We start from the raw sequence: 13,639 nt of genomic DNA on the forward strand, positions 1-13,639 counted from the left end.
TACAGAGGATTCCCCGATCCGGCACACCTGTGCAGAGGATTCCCTGAGCCGGCACAACTATGCAGAGGATTCCCTGAGCCGGCACATCAATGCAGAGGATTCCCCGATCCGGCACATCAATGCAGAGGATTCCCCCGATCCGGCACATCAATGCAAAGGATTCCCCGACCCCACATCTATACAGGGGATTCCCTGACCCAGCACATATATACAGGGGATTCCCCGACCCCCCACATCTATACAGAGGATTCCCCGACCCCACACACCTATACAGAGGATTCCCCGACCCAACACATCTATACAGAGGATTCCTCGACCCCACACACCTATACAGAGGATTCCTCGACCCCACACACCTATACAGAGGATTCCTCGACCCCACACACCTATACAGAGGATTCCCCGACCCCACAAATCTATACAGAGGATTCCCCGACCCCACACATCTATGCACAGGATTCCCCGACCCTCCACATCTATATAGAGGATTCCCCCGACCCCACACACCTATACAGAGGATTCCCCGACCCAACACATCTATACAGAGGATTCCTCGACCCCACACACCTATACAGAGGATTCCTCGACCCCACACACCTATACAGAGGATTCCTCGACCCCACACACCTATACAGAGGATTCCCCGACCCCACAAATCTATACAGAGGATTCCCCGACCCCACACATCTATGCACAGGATTCCCCGACCCTCCACATCTATATAGAGGATTCCCCCGACCCCCCACATCTATTCAGAGGATTCCCCAACCCCCACATCTATACAGAGGATTCCCCGACCCCCCCACACCTATACAGAGGATTCCCCCTACCTCACATCTATACAGAGGATTCCCCGACCTGTGAAGGTACACCATGCTAGTAACGGGTTGGACCCCCTTTTGCCTTCAGAACTGCCTCAATTCTTCGTGGCATAGATTCAACAAGGTGCTGGAAGCTCCTCAGAGATTTTGCTCCATATTGACATGATGGCATCACATGGTTGCCGCAGATTTGTCGGCTGCACATCCATGATGTGAATCTCCCGTTCCACCACATCCCAAAGATGCTCTATTGGATTGAGATCTGGTGACTGTGGAGGCCATTTGAGTCCAGTGACCTCATTGTCATGTTCAAGAAACCAGTCTGAGATGATTCCAGCTTTATGACATGGCGCATTATCCTGCTGAAAGTAGCCATCAGATGTTACAGGGTACATTGTGCCCATAAAGGGATGGACATGGTCAGCAACAATACTCAGGTAGGCTGTGGCGTTGTACCAAGGGGCCCAAAGAGTGCCAAGAAAATATTCCCCACACCATGACACCACCACCACCAGCCTAAACCGTTGATAGAAGGCAGGATGGATCCATGCTTTCATGTTGTTGACGCCAAATTCTGACCCTACCATCCGAATGTCTAAGCAGAAATCGAGACTCACTAGACCAGGCAACGTTTTTCCAATCTTCTTCTGTCCAATTTCGATGAGCTTGTGCAAATTGTAGCCTCAGTTTCCTGTTCTTAGCTGAAAGGAGTGGCACCCGGTGTGGTCTTCTGCTGCTGTAGCCCATCTGCCTCATAGTTCGACGTACTGTGTGTTCAGAGATGCTCTTCTCCCTACCTTGGTTGTAACGGGTGGCGATTTGAGTCACTGTTGCCTTTCTATCAGCTCGAACCAGTCTGCCCATTCTCCTCTGACCTCTGGCATCAACAAGGCATTTCTGCCCACAGAACTGCCGCTCACTGGATGTTTTTTCTTTTTCGGACCATTCTCTGTAAACCCTAGAGATGGTTGTGCGTGAAAATCCCAGTAGATCAGCAGTTTCTGAAATACTCAGACCAGCCCTTCTGTCACCAACAACCATGCCACGTTCAAAGGCCTCAAATCACCTTTCTTCCCCATACTGATGCTCGGGAGAACTGCAGGAGATTGTCTTGACCATGTCTACATGCCTAAATGCACTGCCGCCATGTGATTGGCTGATTAGAAATTAAGTGTTAACGAGCAGTTGGACAGGTGGTACCTAATAAAGTGGCCGGTGAGTGTATATAACACAAGCCTTTCTCCTAGGCCGTGGGAACTTCATCCAATTATAAAATACACAGGTGTCCCAACTTAAGGACACTTGACTTACAGACGACCCCTAGTTACAGACATTCCTCTCTGACCTGTGACCTCTGGTAAAGTCACTGGTTGCTTTGCTTTAGCCCTTTAGGCTGCACTGATGCATCTGTAATGAACTTTATTTATGATCCCCGTTTGCATGACGGCACAAAACCCGAATGTCACAGGGATAAAAAAAATGCTGACTGGAGCTACAATGATAAAATATCCCGGTCCCGACTGTGAATGCAAATTAATTAATAATTGTAATGAGTGGATTTGAACACAGTTATTGCCATGTGTCTGCAATGACAGCTCTGAGTGACAGCTGTAGCTGGACTCTGCAGGACACTTCCCCCACACTAGACCATCTTTAGAATTAGTTGCACCTTGTAGCTTTATGTAAAGGACATATATGACATCATGTGTTCTCTTATGTCACCAGTCACATGTGTACAGATTATGAGGGTCCGTCCCAGGATTTGACTAGAAATAATAAAGATTATAATGCTCGGGGGGGGGGGGGGGAGTGAAAGGAACGAGATGGAGCACTAAGCAACACGTGTCACCGGTGTCTCTGTATCTACCCCTTTTTTTTAATCAACTCTTTATTTTTGTATTTTTCATAAAGAAAAGAACAATCATATATATGCTGATTCGCAAGAGGCATAGAAAAGTATTAAAAATACTACTAAATCTTGCAATTGCAAAATATCAAAAAACAATAAGAAAAACAAAAAGAACAAATAAAGAAAAAGGAGAAGGAACAAAGTAACAATCGTCACATAAATAAAGCATTCCTTATGGTGCAGCGTAGATGTGATAACATCCTAAATAATAGAATCAATCTAGCGTTATGTACGTCCCATTGAGTCCAGATCTTCTCAAACTTATCTGTGGTATGACGAAGTACAGCCGGAATAGATTCCATTGATCGGAGGTCCCTAAGACGTGCATACAAATCCAGTAAGGATGGAGAAGCAGGACGTCTCCAATTCAGAGAAATCAAGCACTTCGCTGCCGTTATAATGTGTAGGAATAACCTGGCACTCGGACCCCTGAGAGAACTAGGATATAGATTCAGTATATACATTTCAGGGTCCAATGGGACTTGCAAATTAAGGATCCCCCCAACAAGGGACCTAACCTCCAGCCAGGCGGGGCAACTCCAGAAAATATGGAACAATGTAGCATCAGGTCCTCCACATCTCCAACATTTATTAGGAACAGATGGGTAGAACTTGTGTAGGAGCTGGGGAGTACGATACCAATTTAGTAGGATTTTGAGTTGGTTCTCTTTATACAGGGTTAGATGATTGGCGTGACCGTGCCCAGACGTTCTGCCATTGTTCAGGGGTGAGTTGTTTACCCAACCACGATTCCCACTTACTCATGCATGGGTGTGATACATTAGTACGTTCATTGAGAAGGGAGTACAGACTGGAGATCAGGCCCTTGGTAGAAGGACCTTCTGAACATATCAACTCAAAGGGTTTGGGTCTGGGGGGGGGTTCCGATCCCTATAGAGATGAGATAAAATGTTTGATCTGATGATAGGTGAAGTCCGCCCCCGTCAGGCAAGAATGTTTCTCCACTAATTCCCTTAGAGTGAGTATCTTAGGTGTAAGGGGGTCTAATAGAGTTCGAATTTGAAATGTACCTGCCTGAACCCAGGGTCTATAGCTACTAGTGAGACTATCTGGGAGGTGCGATGTAAAAAGAATTGGGGTAAGTAAGGATTGCAGAGGAGCTAAATGGAAACGTACCCTACATCTAAACCAGATATCTCGGGTAAATTGCATAGGACCTAACAGAGGGGGTACTATGCTGACTGGTGGGGGGCCCCATATTAGCGTGGCCGGGTGTAATGGGGCTAGCCATAGTTTCTCCAGCTCTGTCCATCTATTATATGCATGCATTGTGGACCATGAGGTGATATGACGGAGATGAGTCGCCAGATAATAAAGCTTAATATCAGGGAGGGCTAATCCTCCACTAGTAGTTCCTGCCGTCAGTACCGCTTTATATCCTGTGACTCCTACCTCCCCATACAAACCCCAAACACATTGATTGCAATCTACCCAGGACCGCCATCGGGACCTCCATCAGAAGAGTTTCGAACAAATATAGCAATTTTGGCAAAATAGACATCTTTACGGCCGCTATACGGCCCAACAAGGAAATATGCAGAGGCTGCCACTTAGTTAGAAGGTCCTGAATTTCCTTAATCATTGGTGGAAAGTTTGCTGCATATAGAGTCTTATATGTGCGGGTTATCCTGGTCCCTAAGTACTTCAGTGACTCTGTTTGCCATGTATATTTGAAAGAGCTCTTAAGGGCGCTTAGCTCCTCTAGGGAGAGGTTTATGGGAAGGGCTTCCGTTTTATTATTATTGATCTTATATCCGGAGAAGTGGCTGTAGTTATCCAATAATTTGTGGAGATTTGGGAGACTTATTATAGGGTTTGTAAGTGTCAAAAGCACATCATCAGCGAAAAGAGAGATCTTGAATTGTTTGTCCCTCACTCGTATCCCGGTCACATCTACTGATGAGCGAATGTATGCTGCCAACGGTTCTATACTCAGGGCACATAATAGGTGGGCATCCCTGTCTAGTTCCATTACGGATTGCAAAAAACAAGGAGTTAGCATGAGGAAGACGTATTGCCGCACTAGGATTAGAGTAAAGTCCCTGCAAAGCCTGCAAGAACGGCCCCTTCATACCAAAGTGCCGTAGAGTCGCCATCATGAACCCCCAATCCAGGCGATCGAACGCCTTTTCAGCGTCTAAGCTTAAGAAGAGAGCGCTCTCGTCTGTTTTTCTAATAACCTCAAGTAAATCAGCTAGTCGCCGTGTATTATCCCCTGCCTGCCTGAAACGCACAAAGCCCACCTGATCTTTATGTATAAGGTGCAGGAGCCACTCCCCTAGTCTGTTCGGCAATATTTTAGTAAAGATCTTCAGATCGGAGTTCAACAAGGATATAGGGCGATAACTGGTACAATCTAGGGGATCTTTTCCTGGTTTCGGGATTACCGTAATAAAAGATCGCAACATAGCCTCAGGGATTGGGGTGCCTGTCATAAAAGCATTAAATAGTTTGATCATATAAGGGGTCAGGATATCCAGATATGTTTTAAAATAAGCATATGGCAAGCCGTCAGGACCCGGTGATTTTCCATTTGGAAGGGCCTTAAAGGGAACCTACCACCACAAATCTACCTATAAAGGTAGATTGGGTGGTAGGTGGATCATTGGGACGTGAGGATAGCCCTTTTAAGGGCTAATCCTCACGTCCCTGCACTTTTTTGAGAACTTTAATTTGATATTTATTCAAATGTACTTATGTGGCTACCGGGGCGTGGAGTAGCCGCTTATGAGATTACACGAGGCGGCTACTCCACGCCCCGGTAGCCACTTTACTCCTCCTACTCACCCATCTTCGGCGCGCAGCTCCGCGTAGCTGCGCGCCCTCGTCCGGCGAGCCTGCCGTCTGCGCATGCGCAGAAGAGCAGGCCCGCGCCTGCGCGGTCACAACTCCGAAACAGGCGCGGGCCTGCTCTTCTGCGCATGCGCAGACGGCAGGCTCGCCGGACGAGGGCGCGCAGCTACGCGGAGCTGCGCGCCGAAGATGGGTGAGTAGGAGGAGTAAAGTGGCTACCGGGGCGTGGAGTAGCCGCCTCGTGTAATCTCATAAGCGGCTACTCCACGCCCCGGTAGCCACATAAGTACATTTGAATAAATATCAAATTAAAGTTCTCAAAAAAGTGCAGGGTTGTGAGGATTAGCCCTTAAAAGGGCTATCCTCACGTCCCAATGATCCACCTACCACCCGATCTACCTTTATAGGTAGATTTGTGGTGGTAGGTGCCCTTTAAAGAGAACCCGTCATGCAAAATAACAGCCCTAAACTAAATATATTTTCATAAACTGCCATTAGAGAGCATTGCCTCTATCCCTTCATTGTCCCTCTACATGCCTGTAAACCTAAGCAATGAGGTCCTAAAGCTGTATGCAAATGACCTGTGAAATGTCCAATGAAGCATTAGCATATTCAAGCTGTCCACTCTATTCATGAGTGGGAGGCACAGCCACACCCCCAGTGCTTGACTGACAGCCTGTATAATGATGTGAGGCTGTATAATGATGTGCTTCCTGGTGCTGGTGGCCACGCCCCCTGCAGCCTGTGTGTGTGTGTGTAGGAGAGATACAACAGCTCCAGGATACAGCCATGTTACAGCAGAACATGTCAGATTCATGTGTAGCTGATGTCTGTGTCTCTCACATGTGTATTAGGAGGATGCAGCATGTCAGCAGATGCAGCACACACACCAGCAATGCTTTACTATACATTACACACAGACATGAGCAGGGGGAGGAGATGGGAGGGGTAACAGGGGTGACATCACTGCCTCTGACCATGTGACCAGCCTCATTTACATGATAAAGAATAGATGATTTTACAATGAATAATGTATGAAATAACTAGATAAAGGCTGGGATGGGATCCTTGTGAGCTGCTCCACAGGTAGTAGTGACAGGAGAAGTGACACAGACCTGATGACAGGTGTCCTTTAACCCCTAGGCGCACCAGGACGTTATAGTACGTCCCCGGCGCTAGATGCTTAGCGCACGGGGACGTTCTATAACGTCCTGCTTCTGGCACCGGCTCACGAACGGAGCCGGTACCAGAAGCAGTGGCTGTCAGCTGTCTAGTACAGCTGACAGCCTGCGCTAACACCCGCGATCGGAGCCGGCTCCGATCGCGGGTGTTAACCCCTTACTCGCCGCGGTCAAACATGACCGCGGCGTGTAAGGGTGTTTGCGCTGTGGATCGGATCCCCCGTGCCGCTTACCGGGGGATCCGATCCACTTCTGGGCAGCTCCGAGGACTGGCATGTGCCCCGGAGCTGCCCAGTCTCCATGGCAGCCAGACCCCTTCCGGGTCTGGCTGTAAACTGTCTGAGCATGCGCAAGCTTGCTCAGACAGTTTACACTGCTCTACAATAAAATAGTATTGTAGAGCAGTGTATTGAACTTAAACCAGTGATCAGAGCATCACTGGTTCAAGTTCAAGTATGTAGAAGTAAAAATATGCAAAAACACTTAACACTACACATTATAATAAATAAAAAATAAATACATAAAAATATAAGCCCCTAAAATGTCACTTTCCCATAAAAACACTTAATAAAGTATAAAAAACACAAAAACACAAAAAACCCCGCATATTTGGTATTGCCGCGTCCGTAACAATCTGTATAATAAAACAGAATCGTTACTGGACCCGCACGGTACACGCCGTAGAAAAAAAACGCAAAAACGTTCCAAAAAAAGATAATTTTTAATTAATACCTTATCAAAAAATGCTCTAAAAAGTAATTTAAAAAATGTTATGCACTCCAAAATAAGCCCACTAAAAAGAACAACTCTTCTCGCAAAAAATAAGCCCCTAACCAGATTTGTCAGCCGAAAAATAAAAAAGTTTTGCATATAAAAAGATGGTGATGCTAAAATGAACAAGATTTTCTCCAAATTGGTTTTTATTCAGTACAATTGAATAAAATACACAAAACCCCCACATATTTGGTATCCCTGCGTCCGTAACAATCTGCATAATAAAACTGAATCGTTATTAGTTCCGCAAAGTGAACCCCGTAAAAAACAAAACAAAAAAAAGCTCCATAAAAAAGATCATTTTCAATTAATACCCTATAAAAATGCTCTAAAAAGGGATTTAAAAAATGTTTTGCACTCTAAAATAAGACCACTAAAAAGAACAATCCTTCTCGCAAAAAATAAGCCCTTAAACAGATTTGTGAGGCAAAAAATAAAAAAGTTCTGCATATGAAAGACGGTGATGCTAAAATTAACAACATTTTTGCCAAATTACTTTTTATGCAGTAAAAATGGGAAAAAAATAAAAAATCTATATAAATGAGGTCTTTTTGTAATCGTGGCGACTCATAGAATAAAAATAATATACTATTTTCATGGTATGGTAAACGGGCAAAAAAAAAAAACCCATAAAAATCTTCCTGAAAAGTGATGATTTTTCTCCACCAACAAAGAGTTAATAAAATCTCACCAATTAGCCTATAGATTCCCCTAAATTACCTACCAGAAAAGTGCATCTCATGTGGCAAAAGAAATAAGCCCCTATAGGTCCACATTAAAAAAAAGAAAAAAATTATAGCCTGTACAATGTGACATAGAAAATCTGATCTGGATGGCGCCTCCTTCCCTTCTATGCCCGGCCGTGCGCCCATACAACAGGTTACCACCACATTTGGGGTATCGGTGCATTCGGGAGGAATTGGGTATCAAACTTTGTGGAGCCTTTATTCATTTAATCCATTGTAAATGTTTAATTTTCCACCCAAAATGGGTGTATTGTGAAAAAATATTACAATTTGCAGACTGCACCTCCATTTTGTTTTAACCCCTATAAAACACGTAAAGCGTTAACAAACTTCTTAAAAGTGGTTTTTCATACGTTGAGGTGTGTAGTTTCCACAATGGGGTAATTTACGAGTCTCGCTATTATTTAGGCCTCTCAGTGTCAATTAGAAGTTGAGCAGGTCCATCTAAGTACGGGTTTTGGTGATTTTACAAAAAATGTGAAAAATGATACCTAAATTCTGAGCCTCATAACATTCTAGTAAAATATGTGGAATGTTAAAAAACCATCAAACATAAAGCAGACATTTGGGAAATGTAAGTTATGAATTTATTTGGGTGCTATGACTATCTGCATCAAAAGTAGAGAATTTAGAACGTTGAAAATAAAGAATTTTTCCAAATTTTTTCCAAATTTTGTTTTTTTTCATAACTAAACGCAAAAGATTTCATCCAAATTTTTAAACTAATTTGAAGTACAATGTGTCACGAGAAAACAATCTAAAAATCCCATGGATATCTCATAGCGTTCCAAAACTATAACCACTTATAGTGACACAGGGCAGATTTGAAGAATGGGGCCGCGTCCTTAAGGCCAAAATAGGCTGTGTCCCCTAGGGGTTAATTACTTCCCGTATTTCCTCTTCCGTAATCTCTTGGTTCAGTAATCCCAGAGCAGTAGAGGACAATTTAGGAAAGTTACATTCACTAAGGTATTGCTCCAAAGACCCCTGGGAACCTGAGGAGGGACGAGTAGGAAGATTATACAGATCATGATAATACGTTTCAAATATTTGTGCTATCTTCTCAGGTTTATAGTGGGCAGTACCTGTATTATCCCTGAGGCTATGTGGGTTAGTTGCCACTGCCCTATCCTGGAGTTGGTGGGCTAGTAGCGTATGTGCCCTGTTACCGTATTCAAAGAAACGCTGGCGGGAGTAGCGTAGCAGCTACTACTAGATCTCTCTTAATTGGGCCCGGGTGGCTACGACTTTTTGCAAGATCGTGAGAGATGGGCGGGCAACCAACTTGCTTTCCAATGTTTTAAGCTCCCGTACACATTGTATAAGCGCCCTGGGATATAGCATATCCACAGTAAACTACTTTATGTGCTTCCCATAAGATAGGCAGTGATGGGGCTGATGGGGAGTTATCGGCAAAATATTGTAGTAAGGAAGTGAGTAAAGCTTCTTTGGTAACATTGTGGGATAGGAGGGTCTCATTGAGTCTCCAGTGGAGAGGTCGAGGAGGGGGATTTAGGAACGACAATTCAGCCGTGACCGGTGCATGATCCGACCAGGATATTAAACCTATATCGGCAGAGCATATACTGCGAAGTATCGAGATATCTCCCAAAAAAAAAATCTATACGTGTATGTGTCTTATGTGGGTGTGAATAGTATGAGTATCCCCGGGCTGTGGGATTGTCCACCCGCCATAGGTCGAAGAGATCGTGTCTACATATCAATTTCCTAAAGCCCGATGAGAGTCTACACTGTTGTTGTGATGGAGGGACACCCTGTATGGACATACGGTCCCGGATCTCAGAGAATATAACGTTAAAGTCTCCTCCTAATAACAGTTGTGTTGGCCGATATTGAGCTAAACGTGACAGGACATTTGATAGAAATCCTAGTTGCCCAGAATTCGGAGAGTATACATTACAAAGGACCAGCTGGCGTCCCACAAGGGTCCCCTTCAGAATAATGAACCGCCCCTCGGGGTCTGTATAAGTATCTAGTACTTGAAAGGGACAGGAGCGAGCTATTCGTATAGCTACTCCCATTGTCTTTGTTGCTGCAGTGGCCTGAAAACTCTGAGGGTAACCCCTCCTGGCAAATCTGAACGAACCAAAAACGCTATATCTGGTTTAGGTCGCTTCAACTCCTGCAGCAACAACTGACGTTTAGCATTAGAGTTCAGCCCCTTAACATTCAATGTAATAATCTTCACCATTAGTTATGATGTAAAACATAGCGAAGCGCAAGCCTAATATATGAACATGACATGATGCGAAGAGTGCCAGGTTGTTTCCTATGCGTCCATTCGTGTTATGATCCCGAATACGGGGCCAACACAGAAGGAGGCAAACAAACCCAATCACGGGAAATGTGTCGGACATCAAACCCTTGACTCAACTCCAAAACGATACCGACCACCACGGGCTTGCATCATAAACTTGGAAAGGATACCATAGGTGACAGGGAGCCATCGCCTGAGAGAAAGAAAAAAAACCCCCAAGTCACCGGGGTCCCCGCAGGCCGTGCAACCCCTCTTCCTTTAACTTCTTGGTCCTTTCGGAGCAGTGCGTGAGCGTGTGAAGGTCGGAGGGGATCCAGACGACTCCGGGGATCTTCTGCGCTGTTTTCTATTAGTGTTACGTTGCCAGGTCGGTGATAATGGCGGATCCGGTGAGGGTAATCTCCATTCTGGGATAACTGGAACCTGCAGGTCCAGGGCAGTGCAAAAGTCACTCAAATCCGCTGGAGAGCGTAATATGGCTGTTCTGCCATCTCCCCATCTATAGGATATATCAGCTTTCCGCAGTGTCTCCAGCAGGGGGCATACTGTTCTCCTACGCTGCAAAGTGACCCACGAGAGGTCCTGGAATAACTGGACCTGAGCACCTTTAAAATCGATATGTGGCCTGTTTCGTGCTTTAGCCATAATCTCCTCTTTCAGAAGGAAATCTGTAATGCAACAAATAATGTCTCTGGGGCGCCCAGAAAGTGGCTTTGGCCTAAGTGCTCGGTGTGCTCTGTCCATTTTGATAGGATCCTCTGGGTATCTTCCCAGCAGGGATGAGAACAGAAGACTGAGTACTCTGGGACATTTTTCGACATTTTACGTTTCCGGAACTGTTGTTTCTACGACCTCGATTACCAAGGTCTTCCACATGCGACTGTAGATCTTGAATCTTCTCAGATTGCTCTAAGAGGCGGGAATGGAGAGTGTTCACTACTCTTCTAGAGGAAGCATGGTCATCTTCTATTGCTGTTAGGTCCTGTCGCATTTCAGCCGACCTGCATGTGTCCTTAACTTCAAGTATCAGCGCCTGAAAATCCTGCACATGAGACCATCAATCTGCCTGCAGATGTCGCTGTGGACCTGACAGTGAAGATTGATGCGATTCTGGAGACCAGTCTCCGGGATCCAGTTGGGGTCTCAGGGCAGGGGGTGTATTAGCATAATCCATATCTTCCAACTCCCTATTAGAGGGACTCTGCATATGGTAATATTGTGGCCTCTGTGGGAGGGGCAGATGATAAGGCCTGGTGGCTAGGGCTTGGCTCCTGCTGGTGTGGCTAGATCAATAAGCAGGGACAGCTCCCCTGTATGACTCCCCTCAGATAGAGGTAGGGGGCTCTGGGCAGGTGGATGTACCTTAGGAGGGCCGTTCTCCCGCTGCCCTCTGCTGTCTCTGGCTGCTCCCCGCTTCTTCCTCTGATCGCCGGGCTGCAGAGCTGCTGTGGCAGGTGGAGGCGGTTCCGCTGTGCCCGACTGTAGCGGAACCTCCGCGCTCTGCGCCATCTTGGATCCGGCGCATGTTTCCCGGACCACAAATTCGTCCAGTGTGCAGGGAGCAGGGGTGCTGGAGCGGTCTGCCGAGGCTCCCGGTGCCTTGCCACGGTGGTGGTTCCCCATATGGCGCCAATCCAGGGCCACGGTAGGCGCTTATTAAGCTGAAATCAGCGCGGGTGGACGGAGCTCCAGTCTCAAGCGTCCGTTCTGGCCTGCATCCGGACACGCCCCCCCCTGTCTTTCTTATTCTCACACCCACAGATAACTGCACCTTCACGACTTACATACGAATTCAACTTAAGAACGGCCTGTACTGTTACACATGGCACCGAGTAGTAAATAAGAGGTGGAACCTTTATCCCTGCCCCGGGAGCCGCCCCTCACCCGATACCCGGAGCAGCCTCACCCCTGTCAGGGCTCATTACACATCACCTTTTATTGTAGGATTAATAAAGAACAGGGGTCCATGGGATCCGAGGAACTCAATAAGACCCCTTATCGCTCCCCGAAATGAGCGGAGCTGCCCTGATCATCCGAGCGCAGCGCTGAATCCAGCCCCCTCCAGCCCCTCCCCGGTGTATAATATCCTCCAGCCCCTCCCCGGTGTATAATTTCCTCCAGCCCCTCCCCAGTGTATAATATAGTCCCCCCTCCAGCCCCTCCCCGGTGTATAATATCCTCCCCCTCCAGCCCCTCCCCGGTGTATAATATCCCCCCCTCCAGCCCCTCCCCGGTGTATAATATCCTCCAGCCCCTCCCCGGTGTATAATATCCTCCCCCTCCAGTCCCTCCCCGGTGTATAATATCCTCCCCCTCCAGCCCCTCCCCAGTATATAATATCCTCCCCCTCCAGCCCCTCCCCGGTGTATAATATCCTCCCGCTCCAGCCCCTCCCCGGTGTATAATATCCTCCCCCTCCAGCCCCTCCCCGGTGTATAATATCCTCCCGCTCCAGCCCCTCCCCAGTGTATAATATCCCCCCCTCCAGCCCCTCCCCAGTATATAATATCTCCCCCTCCAGCCCCTCCCCGGTGTATAATATCCTCCAGCCCCTCCCCGGTGTATAATATACTCCCCCCTCCAGCCCCTCCCCGGTGTATAATATCCCCCCCCTCCAGCCCCTCCCCGGTGTATAATATCCTCCAGCCCCTCCCCTCCGTATAATATCCTCCAGCCCCTCCCCGGTGTATAATATCCTCCAGCCCCTCCCCGGTGTATAATACCCCCTCCCCCGGTGTCTTCTTACCTTATAGCGGGGTCACTGGGGGCAGGTGTGAGTGTGAGAGGCGCCGGCAGCCAGTGCTGTATATGTATATATATCCTCTGATAATGGCTGATAACAGAGAGACAACAGCCCCGACCACCCACCAGGACCTGCACTGCAACAGCTGAAGGACCTGTGATGATGTCACCACCATGTGACCAGTACACGGGGGCGGAGCTCAGCAGTGAGAGGAGAGGCTGAAGGACCTGTGATTATGTCACCACCATGTGACCAGAACATGAGGGGCGGAGCTCAGCAGTGAGAGCAGAGGCGGAAGGACCTGTGATGATGTCACCACCATGTGACCAGTACACGGGGGCGGAACTCAGCAGTGAGAGGAGAGGCTGAAGGA

The 13,639-nt window shown here is 47.1% G+C and overlaps 1 protein-coding gene across 2 annotated transcripts in view; it reads right to left on the bottom strand.

The window, feature by feature from the left end:
* LOC140122810 (oocyte zinc finger protein XlCOF8.4-like) overlaps positions 1-13,452 on the bottom strand; it is a 217,981-nt gene extending 204,529 nt beyond the window's left edge. The window contains exon 1 of one of the 2 annotated variants that reach the window (XM_072144034.1): positions 13,270-13,452. The gene's annotated coding sequence lies outside the window, so the exon portion shown is untranslated. The remainder of the gene's footprint in view (positions 1-13,269) is intronic. The other variant, XM_072144036.1, reaches the window with a different exon arrangement.
* Positions 13,453-13,639: the final 187 nt, after the last annotated feature.

The sequence above is a fragment of the Engystomops pustulosus genome, chromosome 3 (assembly GCF_040894005.1).
Source record: "Engystomops pustulosus chromosome 3, aEngPut4.maternal, whole genome shotgun sequence".
In the NCBI taxonomy this organism is placed as follows: Eukaryota; Metazoa; Chordata; class Amphibia; order Anura; family Leptodactylidae; genus Engystomops; species Engystomops pustulosus.